The 17,263-nt window shown below is 44.6% G+C and overlaps 1 protein-coding gene and 1 long non-coding RNA gene across 2 annotated transcripts in view; one reads left to right on the top strand and one right to left on the bottom strand.

The window, feature by feature from the left end:
• The window catches only part of DNAJC5B (DnaJ heat shock protein family (Hsp40) member C5 beta), a 93,109-nt gene extending 82,609 nt beyond the window's left edge, over positions 1–10,500 (bottom strand). Inside the window, exon 1 of the mRNA XM_061438867.1 lies at positions 10,389–10,500. The gene's annotated coding sequence lies outside the window, so the exon portion shown is untranslated. The remainder of the gene's footprint in view (positions 1–10,388) is intronic.
• A 13-nt stretch (positions 10,501–10,513) lies between these two features.
• Positions 10,514–12,236, top strand: LOC133260484 (uncharacterized). The gene is made up of 2 exons (XR_009740829.1): positions 10,514–10,587; positions 11,973–12,236. It is a non-coding gene; the product is annotated as an uncharacterized LOC133260484 (long non-coding RNA).
• The last annotated feature ends 5,027 nt before the right edge of the window (positions 12,237–17,263 follow it).

Below are 17,263 nucleotides of genomic sequence, written 5' to 3'. Positions count from 1 at the left end.
TATCATACATCAGTGTACATGCAGGCAGACACGCAAGAGGGGTGCTGACGTCCCTTGTTGTCTGTCGGAGCCTGCATGTCTTTCTGCCCCTCAGCTGCTGCCTTGGAGATAAACTGTTCTTCACTTGCCCCGCAGCCCTGCGCCCACACCCTCAGAACTGATATCTCTGGGGAACACTGGCCTGGGGGACAGATGACTCAGCCCGTGACTGTAAACTTGGGTAAGACATAAGAGGAACCTCTGATTCCTCCTCTCTAGAAACCGAGGTTTGCTGTGACCTACCCAACTCAGCTGCACTGTTAGAACTGCCTATGTTGTCCCAACGAAGGGGACTCGCAGGAAGCAGCCCTGAGAGGGGACAGAGGAGTCCCCTTTATATAAGGTTGGTTTAGGGGCTCCCAGTACAGTGTTTCCTGACAGTGCTGGTGGAGGTAGAAAGTAAGGAGCAGCAACTTGTAAGCTGAGGAGCAGACCCAACAAAGGGAAAGCCCAGGCCTGTCCCATGGGTGAATCAGCAGGTGGCACCCCTGTAGAATTTTTGATTCATGTGCATTTTATCCTGGCTTTATGGGCAGATTTTGGGGATGGGTAGAACAGGATGAAGGGCTTCTCATATGGCGCTAGTGGTAAAGAATCCGCCTGCCAATGAAGGAGATATGGGTTCAATCCCTGGGTTGAGAAGATCCCTTGGAGGAGGGCATAGCAACGCACTCCAGCATTCTTGCCTGGAGATCCCATGGACAGAGGAACCTGGTGGGCTACAGTCCATGGGGTCGCAAAGAATTGAACATAACTGAAGCAACTTAGCACACACACCCCGAAATCCAAGTTGGGGAGGAAAAAGGGTCTGGTTACTGTTTACACTATGAAGGGCAATAGAGGATAAAATGCCCACCAAGTCTTTGAAAAGCAAAATAACAGGAAGACCATCAGGAATAATACTTATAGGCATAGATGTCTATTCACCAAGATTCACTGAATACCTATGAGCCCTGGGGACTCTAGCAAACAAATGAAAGAGATCCAGAGCCTGTATCAACTACAGTGTCCTCTAAAAGCTAAGTGCCTGGAGAGTCCTTGGCCAGCCTTATTGAAAGCATCATCTCTGAGAAGAAAAATATCTGCTACTCTGAGCTTAACTTTGATTGGCAGTGGGGCTCTGACATTTTAGAGTTTAGAGATAACCCGCCTTGTGGCACCTGTATAAGTACAGTTCGAAGCACATTTCATAGATTTAGAGAAAAGACTAATCTTTTTGCCCAAGAAATATGATCTGATAAGCCAGGTTGGCCAGTTGACTCCATGATGGAAGAAAATTTAGCTTGTGCTAAATTCGTGTGGCTGCAGAGGGAGTTCTCTTACTTTAGATTTGAAAAGAGGTACATGGAAGGAGAGAGTGCCCCCAGAGTGGAGCCAGGAAGAGTTTAAAGCATCCACCGCGTGAGGAGCTGAGGATGGGGTACAAGGAAAAGGACACTTCAAAACCAAGTTTGACTTCGATGTTAATCAACGGGGGGTTTGTGAGATCACCATAGGAGCATAGCCATAGTAGACATTGAAGAGAATGAAGCTGACATAAAAATGGTATAACAAAACACAGTTTCCCGTTTTTTTAAAAAAAGGAAGGCCTATGTTTGGGCTTCTCTGGTGGCTCAGATGCTAAAGAATCTGTCTGCAGTACAGGAGACCTGCAGTACAGAGTTCAATCCCTGGGTCAGAAAGATCCCCTGGAGAAGAGAATGGCAACCCACTCCAATAATCTTGCCTGGAGAATTCCATGGACAGGGAAGCCTGGAGGGCTACAGTCCATGGGTCTCAAAGAGCAATTAACACACACAAGGCTTCTGTATAGTAATCTCATTTTTAAAAGTAGATCTATGCATCTGTGTATAGACATACGTACACAGAGATGCAGCATGCACATAATACATACTCAGACACATTTGTATATGCACAAAACCTTTCTGGACAGTATGTAAAACTTGCAAAATCTCCATGGAGGAAAAGGACTGGGGCCTGGGGGGGGGCGGGGAGAATTGTTTTTCATTGCGTAGCCACTGTTTAATTTTTTTTTTTTTTAACAACATGCACATATAACTTTTCAATTAAAACACTATTTTTTTTTTCATTAAACTATGTTTGAGGAAGAATTACCAGCACCAAGAAGGGTCCCCTGCTTTGAGCAGCTGTGTGCTGTCAGCATTTAACACCCCACCTCAATAGCTCTGCCGTCTAGTCTCGTCTGTGGCCAGTCTTCTCCTTTCTGGCCATGCTCCATGCCACTTCCAGTTTTCTCTTTCAGAAACGTAGGTGGGATGGGGTGGGAGGTGGGAGGGAGGTTCTAGAGGGAGGGGGCATATGTATACCTAGAGCTGATTCATATTGATGTATGTCAGAGTCCACCACCATATTGTAAACAAATTATCCTCCAATTAAAAATAAGTTTAAATTAAAAAAAAAAAAAGTAGGGTTACCTAAGCCAAGAAATCCTCCTTGCCTCCTGTTTCTTTTGGGATAATATGAAGTCTCCCTGGTGTGAGGCATTATCAGGAAGTGATACCGCAGCTAGGACAGTGTCTGCTGGGCCTTTTCTGGCTGTCTCCCTTCACTTCTCCTCCAAGTAATCCAGGCGTGGTCGATCAACAAGGCCTCATTAGTCCTCCTTTCTAAAGCTCCTGGAAGCCCACTGTCTTCCTCTCTTGCCACTCTCACTAATCTAGACCCAGTTCATCACCTCCTTGGTTTATCCTGCCAGCATCCTAATTGAGACGCCTTTCTCCAGTCTCTCTTCGTTCCCATCTTTTCTCTGAACACTACATTCTTTTAGAATGCTAGTAGTATCCTGTCCCTCCCCTGCTTATAACCCTTTAGGGTGGCCCACTGATGTCAAGCTAAAGTCCCAGCTCCTTAGCAAGGCTAGCCTCTGCATCTTTATCCAGAGCCATCTCCTCCCAGCTCCTTCCCCTCAACTCAGACTTGACTTCCACCAACTCCTGTGAACTGGTCAGAAGAGACAGAATGTCTCCTCTGAGTCTTTGACGTGCTGTGTGCTCAGTTGCTCAGTCATGTCCAACTCTGTGACCTCATGGACTGTAGCCCTCCAGGCTCCTCTGTCCATGGGATTCTCCAGGCAAGAATGCTGGAGTGGGTTGCTATGAGAACCCATATGAGATCCTCCAAGGGATCTTCTCAACCCAGGATTGAACCCATATCTCCTTCATTGGCAGACAAGATTCTTTACCACTAGCGCCACCTGGGAATCATCACTGACATGTTAATCCCTATCTTAAAACATTCTTCTCCCTTCTCCCTGGTGTTCCAACCACACCCAGGTTAATCCTTCAGCATAAAGGGTCATACATAATAAGAATGTCATGAGAAGATCATAAATAATGGGGGAAGAAAGTGGTCACCCCTTTGAGGAGGACTCATGCAGGAGTTTAGCTGTCAGAAGAGACCTGCATAAGAAAGAACACAGTGGCAGGAAAGTTCTGGGCAAGCTGGAGAAAGGGAAGCAAAGGGATCCATCCAGTGCACGGGGGAGGGAGGACCAGGTGAACAGGTGGCCGAGGAGAGGTGCGGCCCAGGGAGGCTACAGAAAGTGAAGGACCTCTTGAAAGCCAAGATGAGTTTATATATGCATGCTAAGTCACTTTAGCCATGTCCAACTCTGTGTGACCCCATGGACTGTAGCCCGCCAGGCGCCTCTGTCCATGGGATTCTCCAGGCAAGAACACTGGAGTGGGTTGCCGTGCCCTCCTCTAGGGGATCTTCCCAAACCAGAGATTGGACATGCCTCCTTTACGTCTCTTGCATTGGTCAGTGGGTTCTTTACCACTTGGCCACTTGGGAACCTCAAGATGAGTTCAGTCCTCATTTTTTTAAACAGTGGGAAACCTGAACTGTTTTAAAACTGGCAAGTGACAAACTCTAGTGTTTGTTTTAGAAAGATGTGACTGGCAGAGTGCAGAGGAATGAAGCTGGGGAGATGACTTACCCTGGGAAACACGATGGGAAACAGCCTGGTCCAAGGCAGCAGCCAGCAGAACCAGCAGGAAGTGATGGATTCCAGAGAGATGTGGAGCCATAACCTCCTGGGCCTGGTGGCCAAGTGCCAGGGAGGACTCACGGTTCTAGCTAGAATAGCTGGGAATGTGCTGAGGTCATGGGCCGAGATGGGAGTCACAAAAGGAGATCAGATTTGGAGGAAGATAATGAATCAGATTTAGAGCATGTTGACTTGGAGTGTAAAGTCAGGAAGCCCAGGTCCATAATTAAAGTCCAACACAACTCTGGTTACGGCAGGTAGGCCCTTTCACAGAGAGCACCTGTCAGGGTGGGTTTCATCCTTCCTGGAGTGTCATGTTTCCATGACTCCAGTTTCCTTGTCCCAAAGCAACCTTGTGAACTGTTTGTATCACATGCAAAGAAGGAGTTGTGAAAGCACAGGGAGAGGGTGGAGATGAGGGCTGAGCGGGACAAGACCCACTGTGCTGGGGCCAAAATTCGTGCCAGAAAATTGTCTTCCTCCCCAAGCTTGCATCAGTCACTGTTCTGTTTCTCTTCAAAGTTCTCTCAAGTCCTAACTGTGCTGTAATGAGCAACCTGAACACTGGAGACAACTTTGCGTCTGCCCTGGGCACTCTGAAGTCCTGGGCACTCTGAAGTCCTGGGCACACTGAAGTCCGTAAAATCACTTCTCATGTGGTTATGCAGTTCTTTCTTTGCTTTTGAACTCTTCACAGGTGTATATCTCATCTCCTCACCTAAATCCTTCATTGTTAAAAGAACCCAATTTATGGCAAACATTGCATTTTGTTATTGCCACTGTGCCTGGTATACTGATACATCGTCCCTTGTCAAAAACTACAGATTTGATTGACACTGAATTCATTTGGGGTAGAAAGAAGAAAGGATAATAACCACCTTGGAAGGACAGGATACAAGAAATTATATGCTGGTAAGAGGAGTAAGATAGTGTCAGTTCCTAGCATACAAAGAACTGATTCTAACATGAAAGGAAAGCTTTCACCTCTGCTGATAGAAATGGCTTTGCATTCTAAACATGCTTGAAAGGAGCAGAAGAATACTGACATTCTAGTTGTCAAGTGAGTGGTCTTCTCAACTGGCTAACAAGTCTGTTTTTCTTGGACCACCTTTTGTTTATAAGCAGTATTGGTAAAATAATAAAATAGTTAACTATACTACATGGTGTGGCTTTCCTGATGGCTCAGTGGATAAAGAATCCTCCTGCAGTGCAGGAGACATAGGAGATGTGGGTTTGATCCCTGCACTAGGAAGATCCCCTGGAGGAGGAAATGGCTATACACTCCAGTATTCTTGCCTGGGAAATCCCATGGCAGGAGCCTGGTGGGTTACAGTCCATGGGTTTGCAAAGAGCTGGACACAATTGAGTGACTGACACACACACACACACACACACACACACACAAGCATTACAATCACCCTTCATCCTACACTGGGGAACTGGAGGAATGGGCCCTACCACTCACAACGTTCAGCAGAGGCACAACCGGATGAAGTGGAATGACTCAAAACTGATTCAGAGTCTTCTCCTGAGAGCAGCCCAAAGCTCGCCTCTGGAGGTTGGCAGAGAAGAGGGCAGAAGGCCCTAGGGTGTCTGCTTCTCACTCCTGCCAAGGGCTCCATTCCCCTTCTTTTTAGAGCACATCTTGCACTTTCTGTGATTCCCCCAAGGGCAAGGTAAACAGCAGGAGAGTTCCTTCTTGGCCCTGGTGGCAGCAGCGCCTGTTGGCTCCGGGTCACATTCCTTTCCAGACTTCACAAACCTTGGGTTACAAAGGGCTTGTTGCACAATTCTTGGGAGAGTGGGTATGGGGGCTGGGCTAAGTTGAAGGGGGGTGTCTGGTATGTGTCAACCATCCAGGTGTGGCTGTTTGCCAAGGCTCCCCAGGTGGCGGCATTGAGACAGGGAGGAGAGGAGGGGGGTACAGAGAGAGGGAGAGAGTCAAATGTCTCAGGATCTCTGGTGAGGCAGATTTCCTTTCTCTTTTTTCTCTCCCACAGCTGTTAATAACACTTGTCAGGATGCATTTCTCAGGTGGAAAGCTTTTCAAAAGTACAGTTGGCATACCTGTGTTTCAGCTTACTGGAGGCATTTGAAAGTTCAGAACCCACAATGGAGAATCTGAAACGAAAGCTCCTCTTATCTCTCCATTTTTCATAGTCAAGCTTTCTCCTGCCATTTTATGCGATAAGATGTATAAAATTACTCAATCTATTACACAACTTTTGAAATGAATATGGAAGCTGAAAGATATTGCCACAGCTTTGTTTCAACCCCATACCATGATGGAATCTTCTTTCCTGTTGGTAATCATTTCATAATTCTCCTTTATTAAAGACAATCTGTCTGAAAAACCAGGAAACTATGGAAGATCCTTATAGGATAAATGCATTTCAGTGAGTTAAAAAACAAGCTAGTGACCTAGAAAATATTAATCAGATCTTTGGAGCTGGTGGCTATACAAATGAGGTCTGTGCTTATATTGAACAATTCTTCATTTCATTTTCTTTCAGATTTGGGGACTTTAGGCTGATGTTAATATACTTGCAATGAATATATTGCAAGTTGGAGAAAACTCTGAGTATCTGTATCGGGGTGTGCCTGGACTCAAACTTACAGATTAATTAGCGCTGCAAGACATAGACAACTGTACATAAAATGGACTCTGGACATGCTAAGATTGCTCCTGAATTATCAGTAACTCTAAACAAGATGTTAATTCATGGTTTAAGTCAGGAAAGGCTCATTTAGGAGACAAACTAGGTAATAAAGATAGGTCAGTTACCATGGATGGTGTAAAGCTCCATGCCTGCCAGATTAAGTTTACTCACATATGCATTTCCAGAGTACACACATACATACCACAGAGTATACACATGCACACACATAAGCAAAGTCTTCCCTGGTGGCTCAGACAGTGAAGAATCTGCCTGCAACACAGGAGACACAGGTTCAATCCCTGGGTCAGGAAGATCCCCTAGAGAAGGGAATAGTAAATAGCAACCAATTCTGGTATTCTTGCCAGGAGGATTCCAGTAACAGAGGAGCCTGGCAGACATGACTGAACAACTATTACTACTACACATAAGAAAAGTGATCTACCTAAACTGGAAAAGGCCACAGAAAGTTTGTATATTTATTATAAAGCAAAATGCTCATTAACTGTATAAATTCCTTTTTTTTTTTTTTAATAGACTACTTCTAATCAGGCCTGATGCTGGGAAAGATTGAAGACAGGAGGAGAAGGGGAAAACAGAGGATGAGATGGCTAGGTGGCATCACCGTCTTGATGGACATGTGTTTGAGCAGGCTCCAGGAGTTGGTGATGGACTGGGAAGCCTGGTGTGCTGCGGTGCATGGGGTCACAGTGTTGGACATGACTGAGCAACTGAAATGAACTAAGATGAACTGAATCAGGTCAGAAGGCAGAGTAGGCAATCTGTTTCCCTGGATTCATTTTCATTGTATTCTCAGCCTTTTGAATGAGGTCTCAGGTGCTTTCTGTTGACCTTGGTCAAAGCTTGTTTTGTTTGGAGCTGAAGGCTGGGAGAACTCTGGTGAAGAGTGTCACCTACCTAGAGTACCAGAGTTTACCAATAACTACACTAAGGAAATAAAAGGAGATTTCCTTATCTTAGAATATTCTGACTTAGAAATTAAAATAGTCCAAGTATGAACCAGTAAATTCCTTCAGGATGAATTGGGGCAGGGAGTACTGAAGAGGCCACCAGGCTGAGAGTGAGAAGATTTAAGCCTTAGTCTCAAGATAGCACTAACAAGCTCAATGGCCTAAGTCAAGATATTTAACCTCTCTCTGCTGGTTTCCTTTTCTGGAAATTAGGACGTTGGAATGGATGATCTTTTAGTTACCCCCGCCCCCCGCTGCCCCCCACAACTCTAAAAGTCTGTGGTGTGTGACTAACACAAGGGTCAGAGAACATTACAGTCAATAAATGTAAATGTAGACAAGTTAGAATATTCTGTGTTTTGTGGATGTTATTTTAGGTTAAACTTAAACATAGTTTTCAGGGCTTCCCAGATGGCACCAGTGGTAAAGAACTGCCAATTCAAGAGACGTAAGACTTGCAGGTTCGAAACCTGCATTGGGAAGATACCCTGGAGGAGGGCATGGAAACCCAGTCTAGTATTCTCGCCTGGAGAATCCCAAGAACAGAAGCCTGGTGGGCTATGGTCCATAGCGTCACAAAGAGTGGGACATGACTGAAGCAACTTAGCACAGCACAAATGTAGTTTTCAATGACTATAAAATGAATAAAGTCTAAACACTGGACCAATGAGCTTTTACTTTCCAAGGACTTGAGGTGGGGTCATAATCTAATTGTGAAAATCATAGCGGCTTCTCTAGATGGAAGTTGAATATGTGCTAGAGTCAATGTGCAAACACATTTTGTTTTTGACTGAGCCTCTGGATTTATTTACATGCTTTGGATTATTACTACTTTTATAGAGCAAGTGAATATTAGCTTTGCAGCTGAGATATATTTATTCCCAGGGTGTTGGAGGTCAGAGTGTTAAAATTGTGTGCTGTGGGTAGAGACTGGGTCTCCCCGCCTTGTCTGTTCCTCTTGGGGTCCCTGGCAGGCAACTAATCTACCTGTCAGAACACTGGACTGCTGCTTCCACTTGGGAAAGGAACATGGCAATAAACCTGGATCTCGAAGGCCAATCTCAGTGTGCCTGCCCGAGCAGTCCTGCACTTGGCTCTGGGGTCGTGGTGTGCCGAGGGCAGCCAGTGTGGATGAGTCAGAGACTGGCACCCACCCCACCCTCCGCCCTCCTGGTAAACAGAGCAGCTATTTGCCGTCACTCAGAGCCTCCCAGGGCCTCGAGACTCCAGGAAGAAACAAATAAGTTAGAAGCCAAAACCCCAAGGCAAGGTAAAGAAAACAGAACTGTCTGCCTCCCCAGCGATGATTTCACTAGTGGGAGTTCTTTAGGAGGAGGAGTGGTAGACAGTCTCAACTGAACTGTCTTACTTTCTTCTCAACCAGAAGGCCCTTCTCTTTCACTGTTTCTAGGGGTGACCTTCTGCCTTTTAAGCCTTGAAACTTCAAAAGCAGACCTGAGAATCAATATTGGTTGCTAATCCATAATATTTTTTCCCTCCCTTTTATTTTGTTTGCATCTTTTTTATACAACCTTCTATTAAAATACTTCTTTCAGTTAACTTGGTTTTCATTTAGTTTATTCTTCCCCATAGAATTCCATGGACAGAGGAGCCTGGTGGGCTATAGTCCATGGGGTCACAAAGAGTAGCTTACTCATTTGAGGCTTCCCAGGTGGCACTAACGGAGGAGGCAATGGCACCCCACTCCAGTACTCTTGCTTGGAAAATCCCATGGACGGAGGAGCCTGGTGGGCTGCAGTCCATGGGGTCACTAAGAGTCGGACACGACTGAGCGACTTCACTTTCACCTTTCTCTTTCGTGCATTGGAGAAGGAAATGGCAACCCACTCCGGTGTTCTTGCCTGGAGAATCCCAGGGACAGAGGAGCCTGGCGGGCTGCCTTCTATGGGGTCGCACAGAGTCGGACACGACTGAAGCGACTTAGCAGCAGCAGGTGGCACTAATGGTAAAGAACCTGCCTGACAATGCAGGAGAAATAAGAGACTCAGGTTTGATCCCTGGATTGGGAAAATCCCCTGGAGGAGGGCACGGTAACCCACTTCAGTATTCTTTCCTGGAGAATCCCAAGGACAGAGGAACCTGGAAAGCTACAGTCCATAGGGTCACACAGAGTCGGGCATAACTGAAGCAACTTAGCACTCACTCACATCGTTCTGGGAAGAAGCTATTAAAAGAAGAATACCTGGATAAAATAAAAGAATAGACATCACCAGGCACTAACTGAAGACTGTTTTAGAAAGTAATTTTACACTGACCTGTTGAGGTTCCCTTACCTCTTTTGCACCCTTCAGTGGATGGGGAGAGGACTAGGCACCAACTGTCTTGGAAATGTTCCTGTGGTCTGTCTTCACAGTAGGAAGTCTGGCTGTTTGGAGAAGATGCCACAGCTGTGTTTCTGCTGGGAGCTCCTTTGTCATTTGGTCTGCTCATTTGGATCCTTTACATTGCCCGAAAGCAACTGGTGCATCATCTCTGTGCTTACACTGTTACTCCTAAGCCTGGAGACACACCTATCTTGTAGTCCTGTCCTCTGGATAGCCATTCCCTTCTCCAGGGGATCTTCCTAACCCAGAGGTTGAATCCAGGCCTACTACATTGCAGGCTGATTCTTTACTGTCTGAGCCATCAGGGAAGCCCCTTGTTCCTTTAGACACAGTAAATTTGTTCTGAGTTTAGCAAATGTCAACGTACCTGAACCGGAGTCATGGCTGGCTGATTCCTTCTAGCTCCATCAGGTAGCGTCTCACCTTTAATATATCAGATAACTTCTCCTTCTCAGTAGCCAGGGTTGAGCCTGGGCTGGACATTGTGATGTCACAGAGTGGAATCCTTACTCCTCCCAAAGGCCCATCTGGGACCCTCCAGTGGAGCACTTCCTCTCCTGTCCATGGTAGGAGGTTGGGAAGGTACACCCCCTAATCTCTAAACTGACCCACGGAATGATAGAATCTTAAATGTGGGCAGAGATGTAGGAGACCTCATGACTCAGTTTTGGTCTAACTGCCTGACTTTGAAGCTGGGAAATCAAGGCCCAGGGTGGTTAAGTGTCAGAGATACATCTCAAAGCTGGGTGCTTTCAGGGTTGTCCCCTACCCTTCTGGACATGCCATTTTCACTCTAGGCTGTACTCTCTGGATCTTGTCAGCATCGCCATTTTCTGATAAGCACCTCATGGGGCTAATTCTTACCCGAATCCACTCACAGAAAGAGACCATTCGAACAATTTGAAATATAGAAAGAACAGAGTCTCAGTGAAAATCATTCGTTTTTCCAACAATGTATAGGCTGCCAGAAATAACAAATTCTCATCCTAGCCTGAACTCAGAAATCCTGAGCTAGCAGACCAATCCTAGATTAACCAGTAATGTGACTTCTGGGTGACCCGACGTTGCCCATGAGATCTGATGATAAGGAGAAAAGCTCAAAAGCCCGGGATTAGTGTTGCTGCAGTGCCAAATCAGGCCCCAGTGTTTGCTGAGGCGGGCACAGGAAGGAATGAGCTATAAAGAGGGAGGCTCTCACTGGAATTTACTTCTTTCCTTTCATACTCTTCACTTTCTCTAGATACTGTCCCCATATCGTATTCAAAAATTACCTGCATTCATTGCACGAAACGACTTGTATCTGTGAAGCTAGAGAATTGTGCTTTCGAAATCTCTCAAGGTGGGATGAGATATTGCACTCTTCTAATACCAACGACTAACGTTTTATATCACGCTTTAGCATTTACAAGCCACCTTCACATACATCATTTCATTTCATCTTCACAGCTCGGTGAGGCAGTGTATTTTTAGTACATTTTTATGGGTGAGAAAATTATAGCTTACAGAGGTTGTGACTTGCACAACATCACAAAGCTAATTACGTGAAAAGGGTAACATTAACTACAAACCAGATCTTCCAACCAAACTTTTCCCCAACATAGGGCTTCCGTGGGGATGGGAGGAATTGTCCTTTGGTCCATGAACACACTTGAGGGCAATTCCATTAAGCAGTCCTTTGAGAAATTAAGAAGAAATTATTCCCATGGATCATAAATACTTCTTTGCTAACCTCCTAAATGTCTTCATAAAAACTTAGAGAAATGATTGAAAAAGAAAGTGACAGTGTTAGTCACTCAGTTGTATCTGACTCTTGGTGACCCCGTGGACTGTAGCCCACCAGGCTTCTCTGTCCATGGGATTCTCCAGGCAAGAATACTGGAGTGGGTTGCCATCTCCTCCTCTAGAGGATCTTCCTAAACCAGAGATCAAACCTGGGTCTCCCGCATTACAGGCAGATTCTTTACCAGCTAAGCCACCAGGGAAGCCCAAGAGAGTCTGGAGGGCTTGTGAAAACACAGATCACCAGCCCTGCCCTCAAGAACCCCAGTTCTGAGGCCTCAGGACATCGCTTTGAGAATCCCGCCCAGAAACTGGAAGTTCTACAGGAACAGGAAGTTCTACAGTTCTACAGTAGAACAGGAAGTTCTACTATCACAGAACCAGGAAACACAGTTTGGGACCCTGACTCTTTACCTATCAAAGACTCAGCAAAGCATTTGTACATTAAGGAATTTTGTTCTTTCTTTGCCTTTCCATTTTCTTTAATTAGGATTTCTTCCCACAGATAATGTTTATTTTTCCACGAAAATGCTTGTTTTTGTCCACCCCTTCACAGTTCTCCAAGGTTAAAAAATATCCCTTTTCCTTTATTTTGTACTTTTTAAACATGAAAATGTTGTAGATGAACATAATATCTGACTTTAAAGATGCCTGCATTAATTTGATTTCGATGACCTATTGAATACCAGTGTTAGCATATAATTACCAGGAGGTAAAACTCCAACATAGGTAAGGGATATTAACACACTGTGTGCTAGAGATTTTAATTAAGCCTTAGTGACCCTGAAGCCGGACTTTTCTTTAAGGGATGTTGTGAGAATCAACATGATCTTGAAAAAAATAAATCTAACTCCAGGCCTTTTTCCAAGCCAAACTACTTGTGCTTCTTAGAAATGTAAGCATGCCTGAAGAATCAGAAAGATATATGTTGCTAATGTTTACTCCCACGAGACCCACCTCATGTGCTCATAAAAATTGTAAGATTTTCTCAAAACAAAGGTAGTACTGTACACCCCTACATAATTCATTTTTAAGTAGTGCTAATGACATTAGTAAGGGAAAATGTCAGCCAAGCTGCAATAAAACATTTCCAGGCCAATAAAAGTACTGTAGCTGAGTCGAATGCTTTAAAATTACTGGGTTTGAAAGGTTAAAATAATAAATGATCACAGATCCAAGAAATAAAACGCTCAAGTCATTAGCAGAGACATTTTCTACTGTCATAACTAAAGTTGTAGGGACTCCTCAGTGTAGATCCTGTAAGGTGATCCTTTGAGGATCCCCTTTGCTATATGACTCCTCTCTTTTTGAAGAACAGAAAGTTATATACAGGACCAATAACACAGACACCTTAGGAAATTTCTAAAAACTATATTTTGTTTTGTAATGTATTTGTGTAATCCCATTTTGGCATAACAACCTGTTCTTTCAGAAATGCTTTAAGCCAAATATAAAGGCACACTGTGAAGATCTACATCTCCAAAAACTAAGGCTGATATTGATCTAATTTTCTCACCAAGGCACCTTTTCCGAAAATTTTTCCAATTTTTTTTTCAGTTCTACCTGTATACTGCCAGCGCATTATTTCCAACACATCTTCCTCCACCCTCCTCACGCGTGTGTGCTCAGTCATGTGACCCCATGAACTGCAGCCCTACCAGGCTCCTCTGTTCATGGGATTTCCCAGGCAAGAATACTGAAGTGGGTTGCCATTTCCTTCTTCACTACTGCTTACACCCATGGAAGAAGCAGACACAATCATGGCTCAGGAGTTAAGGAATATATCATTTATTGAGCTTTGTGATTAGGTACTTAACATATACTTTCTTCTCACCACTCACTTGTGAGCTGCTGCTGCCAGGCAAGAACACTGGAGCAGGTTGCCATTTCCTTCTCCACACTTGTGAGCTAGATGTGTTGTTATTGCCATTAATTTGTAAGGACATAGTTCAGAGAAGTAAAATTTTCCTTGAACTCCGTGGTAGTGAGTGAAGACGAGACAACCTGAGGAATACCTGACTCCAGAGGTTGTGCTCTCTCGCCCAGACTGAATCATCCTAAAATGAGGTCTATTGCTTACACCTTCTCCTACTTTGGAGAATTATGCTTGGCCTTAAAAGCTGAGCTAGAGTTTCCAAGAGAAGCACAAATAACCAAGAGAAAGTGAAAAGTCTGAACAAAGACCTTTAGTTTCAACAATTTCTGTTAACGAAAACATGAGACCTAGCAAATAATCCTGGAGAAGGCAATGGCACCCCACTCCAGTACCCTTGCCTGGAAAATCCCATGGACGGAGGAGCCTGGTAGGCGGCAGTCCATGGGGTCGCACGGAGTCGGACACGACTGAGCAATTTCACTTTCACTTTTCACTTTCATGCATTGGAGAAGGAAATGGCAACCCACTCCAGTATTCTTGCCTGGAGAATCCCAGGGGTCGGGGAGCCTGGTGGGCTGCCGTCTATGGGGTCGCACGGAGTCAGACATGACTGAAGTGACTTAGCAGCAGCAGCAGCAAATAATCCAAAGTTAGTGGTTTCCTACATGTACTTTGTACAAAGAAATTGTTTCTAGGTCAGTTAAAATTTTGAAACTGAAGTGTTTCTAGTGCAATTGAAATTTTGTAAATTATATATTAAATGCATTGTATGTGCATGCGTCCTAAGTCGCATCCGTCATATCTGGCTCTTTTGCAACGCTATGGGACTGTAGCCCACCAGGCTCCTCTGTCCATGGGATTCTCCAGGCAACAATGGTGGGTTGGGTTGCCATGCCCTCCTCCAGGGGATCTTCCCAACCCAGGGATTGAACCCAAATCTTTTATGTCCCCTTCATTGGCAAGGGAGTTCTTTACCACTAGTGCCACTAGGGAAGCCCATTAAATGCTTTACAAGAACTAATTATTTAGCAAAAACATGAAGCTTTGTTGAAAAAAAGAATATTCACATCCTAGCTTAGTTCCTTTGTAAAGTTGGGATCTCCTCTTCATAATCCATCCACTTCCTCAAGTGTTAATGTCAAACCTATGGTGCATGAGGCACCATGCCAGATGCTACAGGGATGCATTGAATACAGTGTCCTCAGAGAGCTTAGAGCCTAATGGTGCAGGAGTTAAATAGCAAAAACAAAAACAAAAACTCTACTACAGAAAGCAGTGTATAAGTATGGTGAGAGAATTATCATCAAAGTGCCATGACATGTTAAAGCAGAGAGAACTGACATCTAGGTCTGGCAGTCAAGGAAAGCTTCATGAAGTGGAAGACATGAAATGAGTGAAAGGATGGGTACTTTATTCATTCGTTTATTTTATTCCTTTGTTTATTCGTCATTTATTTTTTATTGCGCTGGGTCTTTGTTGCGCTCGAGGGCTTTCTCTAGCTGCGGTGAGCAGGAGCTACTCTCTATTGCGGTGTTCAGGCTTCTCATGGCAGTGTCTTCTCGTGTTGCAGAGCACAGGCGCTCGGTCATGCAGGTTTTGGTAGTTATGGCATGTGGGCTCAGTAGTTGCGGCACACAGGCTTAGTTGCCCTGTGGCATGTGGGATCTTTTTGGACCAGGGATCAGATCTGTGTCCCCTGCATTGGCAAGTGGATTCTTAACCATTGGACCACCAGGATGAGTAAGATGAGAGTGACGGGTGAGAAGGAATTTCTGGACACAGCTGAGTTAGAGCTTGTCTTATCAATAATTAATCAAGTGAAAGTCTTAGTGCTCCAAAATGCAATTCAGGATATTCATTTATTTGTATCCACCCAAAGTCTTTGAGAGAAAATATGATTAACCCACACATATAACAGGATTGTTAAAAATAAAAATTATGTAGGAATGCCTATGTGTGCATGTGTGCTGAGTCACTTCAGTCATGTCCAGTTCTGTGTGACACTATGGACTGTAGCCTGCCAGGCTCCTCTGTCCATGGGATTCTCCAGGCAAGAATACTGGAGTGGATTGCCATGCCCTTCTCCAGAGGATCTTCCCGACCCAGGGATTGAACCCACATCACTTACATCTCCTGCACTGGCAAGCAGGATCTTTACCACTAGCTCCACCTGGGAAGCCAGCAATGGCTCAGGTCTTGGTAAATCTGCCTCTTCTCCCCTTTCTTTACCACAAATAGTTACCCCAGGTAAAGAAAATCCTAACACCATACAGACTGCTCACACTACAAGTGGTCTGCAACCTCAGTCATGCCCTCAACACAAGGCAGCTCTTCTGTTGTCCATTTCACAGTTATTGTTAACCTTCCCCAATCTCCAGAAGCCCTCTGCCTTACCTATTTCCCTCTCACTCTAGGCAATGAACCTTATCTCCTTTGTAAAGAACTCAGATGTCATTGTGTTATCTCTCCCAACTCAAACCCCACACCTCTCTGAACACACCCATATCTGCACCCTCTCTTCAGTCATTCCTTCAGCTCAGTTGTAAACCCATCCCTCCTCCAGATCAATGCTGATATCTCTGTGCCCTGAGCCCCATTCAGGCTAAAATGATTATTTAGCAAAAACTTGATTATATTCTTTGCAGCCAAAGATGGAGAAGCTCTCTACAGTCAGCAAAAACAAGACCGGGAGCTGACTGTGGCTCAGATCATGAACTCCTTATTGCCAAATTCAGACTTAAATTGAAGAAAGTAGGGAAAACCACTAGACCATTCAGGTATGACCTAAATCAAATTCCTTATGATTATACAGTGGAAATGAGAAATAGATTTAAGGGACTAGAACTGATAAACAGAGTGCCTGATGAACTATGGACTGAGGTTCCTGACACTGTACAGGAGACAGGGATCAAGACCATCCCCATGGAAAAGAAATGCAAAAAAGTAAAATGGCTGTCTGGGGAGGCCTTACAAATAGCTGTGAAAAAAAGAGAAGTGAAAAGCAAAGGAGAAAAGGAAAGATATAAGCATCTGAATGCAGAGTTCCAAAGAACAGCAAGGAGAGATAAGAAAGCCTTCCTCAGCGATCAATGCAAAGAAGTAGAGGAAAACAACAGAATGGGAAAGACTAGAGAGCTCTTCAAGAAAATCAGAGATACCAAGGGAAGAGTTCATGCAAAGATGGGCTTGATAAAGGACAGAAATGGTATGGACCTAACAGAAGCAGAAGATATTAAGATGAGGTGGCAAGAATACACAGAAGCACTGTACAAAAAGATCTTCACGACCAAGATAATCACCATGCTGTGATCACTGACCTAGAGCCAGTCATCCTGGAATGTGAAGTCAAGTGGGCCTTAGAAAGCATCACTACAAAAAAAGCTAGTGGAAGTGATGGAATTCCAGTTGAGATATTTCAAATCCTGGAAGATGATGCTGTAAAAGTGCTGCACTCAATATGCCAGCAATTTTGGGAAACTCAGCAGTGGCCACAGGACTGGAAAAGGTCAGTTTTCATTCCGATCCCAAAGAAAGGCAATGCCAAAGAATGCATTGCACTCATCTCATACACTAGTAAAGTAATGCTC

This window comes from Bos javanicus, chromosome 14, assembly GCF_032452875.1.
Source record: "Bos javanicus breed banteng chromosome 14, ARS-OSU_banteng_1.0, whole genome shotgun sequence".
NCBI lineage: Eukaryota > Metazoa > Chordata > Mammalia > Artiodactyla > Bovidae > Bos > Bos javanicus.
This window is presented reverse-complemented; position numbering and strand designations above follow the sequence as displayed.